At 35.0% G+C, this 4212-nt stretch overlaps 1 non-coding gene across 1 annotated transcript; it reads left to right on the forward strand.

Moving 5' to 3' along the window:
* The first annotated feature begins 730 nt into the window (after window positions 1-730).
* Trnak-uuu lies at window positions 731-803 on the forward strand. The gene has a single exon. It is a non-coding gene; the product is annotated as a tRNA-Lys (tRNA).
* The last annotated feature ends 3409 nt before the right edge of the window (window positions 804-4212 follow it).

A 4212-nucleotide genomic window follows, 5' to 3' on the forward strand; every position in this document is an offset into this window, starting at 1 on the left:
ATTATTTTATTTCGTGTTTGTTTTTCTCTTTTGTTTCTGATATAGCAGGTGTGCTGTTGCAGTTTGGCCAATGGCCAAGTTATTTTATGCCGTCACGAAACAAAACCGTATCGACATTGTTGTAAGACTGTAAGTGATTGAATGTGCTAAAGTCAGACGTTGCATTTTTCGATTTCGAGTTTAGCAGTCGCTTTCCCCTCGAGCGTTTTCGCAAACTCATATGAGATACAACTCGTGCTGATCGTGAGACAAACAAAAACCGTATGCATTTCAATTCAGTGGAAAATATGAGAAAAGTCGTCGCGGTGTGTTTATAGAAGTACGCGGAAACGTCTAGATGCGTGCTAACGTTAAAAAAACACCGCGATAACTACGATATAAAGTACAGTGGTACCTCAGGTTACGAACGCCCCAGCATACGAAATTTTCAGGATACGACATGAAATTCGAACATATTTTTGCTCCACGATACGAACAAAAACTCACCATACGACGTTACATTAGTTCGCATTTTTCATTTGTTTCTCTTACTACAGTTATTTTTTTTAATGTATTACTTGGCTTTAATTTGAGTATGTTTTTCGCGTTGGAACGAATTATTTGGTTTTACATGTAATCGTATGGGAAAAGATGATCCACCTTACGACATTTTCATGATACGATCTCAGTTTCGGAACGGATTAATTTCGTATCCTGAGGTACCACTGTATATGGTCGGTATATCAACCGAGCCCGGATAGCTCAGTCGGTAGAGCGTTAGGCTTTTAACCTAACGGTCCAGGGTTCGAGTCCCTGTTCGGGCGATATTTTTTTCATGCATTTCAAATTTTGTTAAATTTGGCTGAAGGCTTTCTGTTATTAGGATCGAAGGCTTTCTGTTTTTAGGATCAAATGCTCTTCTGACATCGTAAACATTTATTTATGTAGAGTAACGGACATTTGCCCAGAGCATTATGGCTGTTATAGACATTGCTAATCGATTTTCGTGGAATACGTGTAATTCGCGAAGTGTTCAATGGAAGAGCTGCAATATTTTCTCAAATGTTTTCTTATAAACGCCGTGTGCAGAATTTGCATTATGCTGAGTTTTTCCGATCACCAGTATATATAGGGCCTTTATAATTAAAGTTTCACTTTGAAATGGCCATAAAAAAAAAGTATTGGACAAAATATTCTCAAACTTGGTAATAGTTTACAGGAAGTTATGGGATTTTATTCCCCCCAAAAATAGTTTAAAAACTCATCACCAGCGGGGAATGGCGCTGTATGCAATATCGTTAAACGAAATAAGACATGAAGATATCGGTTGAAAATGAAAATGAACAGTTTGGCGGAATTGAAAAATGCGATACACCGACATGTCCGTAACATTCTTCCTGATATGCTAAGAGCTACTGTTGAGAACACAGTAATGCGATTTAACTCGCTTTCAGAAAATGGTGGACGCCATATTGAACATGCTTTATAAAACATTTTAGAAACAATTAAAAACATTTTCAACTGATGTCTTCATGTCTTATTTCGTTTAACAATATTGGATACATCGCCATTCCCTGCTGGTGGTAAATTTTTGAACCTATTTTGGGGGAATAAAATCCCATGACTTCCTGTAAACTATCACCAAGTTTCACAACATTTTGTCCAGTAGTTTTTCTTTTATGGCCATTTCAAAGTGGAACTTTAATTATAAAGACCCTGTATATTGAAAATTGATGGACGAAATCGTGATTTGCTTTACTAACATTAACATTCGAGACTATGTTATCTGACAGCAAAGAGTTTGGTCGATTTGCAGAATCGAATAGTAATAATAATAAGCAAATTAAATAGAACAACACGTCGTTCCGCTTTCTGATCCCTTTATATTAAATTTGATTTTCGATTAAAGTACGAAACGCGCGTTCAAATTGTCATGTGGTAAGACAAAGTATACAGCAGAATGTTTCGTTTACATCAGGGGTGTCCAACCCGCGGCCAGCGGACCGCATGCGGCCCAAGGCAAGTTCCAATGTGGCCCAATAAACGTGTAAACAAAACCGAGAAATGTTTTAATTTTTTATTATTTATTTATTTCAACGGCATAAACTCAAAAAAAGTTTCACAAAGCCGTAAACCTTTATTCATATTTTATTTTTGAGTTGAAAGAAAATATTTTCAAATACTGTACTTGGAGATGTGTGAATGCGGAAGGATTACTAAATAAAGCTGGAGTTGTGACTTAAAGGATTATAGACCCAAATTTGGGAAAAGGAGGGAAGGATGAGAAAGGACAAAAGATATAGTAGTGAGAAAGGTCAAATAGTCTTCTGTTCAGCAAATATGGACCCGTAATTTTTCAACCTTTTACACTTCTTTATCTTTTGTCCTTTGTCTCTTTTTCCCACACTTGGGTCTATCCTTTGATTCACAACTCCACCTTTATTTAGTATTTCTTCCAACGTTGCAAGATTTGGCCAAATGTGGCTACTTTTTTTTTGAAGTAAAAAATATCATTTGGCGCTTTGGCTGTATTTTCGGCTACATATTATTTATAATTATATTAATTGAATAAAAACGCACTTTAAAATGGCGTTTCGTCGCTTTTTATTAATTAGATACCCAAATAAAACAAATATTTGTGTTTTTCAAATACATTTTCTATAGTCTCTTTTATAATAAATGAATTTAACTATTTCTAAGTAAAAATTGAAAGTGTCTGTAGAAGTAATTTTTTAAAATATCCTTTTTCTTGATAAAGTTTTAATACTTATTATAATCTAGACATGTTAATTTTTAAATATACTTGTATATTTAAAAGGAGTTTTGGGCCACAAGTATATATTATATATACTTGTGGCTTAAAACTCCTTGATTTCGTGCAATGCGGCCCAGAGAAACAAAAAAGTTGGACACCCTTGGTTTACATGAATCATAAGAAAGATTATAAAAATTCCGTTGGGAAATGCCGAGCGAGAAAGGATTGACAGCGGAGCTGTTTTCGCACGAAATAATAGAAGTAATGTGATGTAGGTAAGAGAGTTCATAATTTATTTGAAATTGGCGGATGGAAGCGAGCAGTCGTGGTCCAGTGGTTAAGGCGCAAAGGGTCGAATCTTGTCGGCTGTGTATTTCTTATTGTATTTTTGCTGAGACTGATGTGCGATTTAGAAACATTACGTATTGTGTTTTCTGGCTTGGGCGAAAGTCGTGACGCAGTAGAAACTGCGGCGTTGGATTTTCCCATCGTTTGTTTTTTTCCTGTAATAATGAAAGTGAAAAGCGTTTGGTTGGTGCAGTAAACCGACGACAAAAGACAGCAGTCAGTGGGCTCGGCTACGAGTTGAAATGTGAAGTTATCTTATATTTCATCATCGACCGTTTAAACACGTGATAGACTTAACAGAGTGTGCAGCGTGACTCCGATCGCATCCCAGAAGTAGTTGGTACAATGGAGTTCTCGTGTTTTATGAGCTTTTTAGCCGTCTGTAGTAAAGTGGAAAACAGTTGATTTTCAGTATTGTTTTGAGAAATAATTCCGGATTTTTTCACTTTTAAATTTTACCCTATTTTTGAGTGTTCAAAATTCTAGATAGGCTGATCATATAGCTGCCAAAAGGAGGATATACGACTTCATGAATGGGCACATGTAGCTCGTTGGTTTCTTTTGACTTTTTTATTGTTATGGACGTGGTTTAGAGTTATATAAAGTTCCAATTGTATTATTCAGAACTGCATTTGTACCCCCAAAGCGCTTGAAATGTTGAACGTGCAGGAGATAAAAATAAAAAAAAAGACTTTTTTAAAGTACACGGAGTGCATGATCTAAGTAGTAAACTGTGACCATTTCTAAAATTATTCCGATAATAAATTGTTGTTTAAAACAAATTAACGTTACCTTTTTACATCTGCAAAATATATATTTTTTCAATAACATAAAGAAGTGATTTGTTGATTTTCTTTTTGAAACCGTGTCCTGTTTTATATTTGTGGCGTAGTAAACACTAGTATTGTGTTTTATTCCACAGACACATGGCAAATTTTCCATCAAATTCCTTTATTAGTTGAATTCAAATTCCTTTATTAGTTGAATTCAAATTCCTTTATTAGTTGAATTCAAATTCCTTTATTAGTTGAATTAATAAAGGAATTTGATGGAAAATTTGCCATGTGTCTTTGGAATAAAACACAATACTAGTGTTTACTACGCCACAAATATAAAACAGGACACGGTTT

This window comes from Centruroides sculpturatus, unplaced genomic scaffold (genome assembly GCF_000671375.1).
Source record: "Centruroides sculpturatus isolate CEXI.00-Female unplaced genomic scaffold, Cexi_2.0 scaffold370, whole genome shotgun sequence".
Lineage (NCBI taxonomy): Eukaryota > Metazoa > Arthropoda > Arachnida > Scorpiones > Buthidae > Centruroides > Centruroides sculpturatus.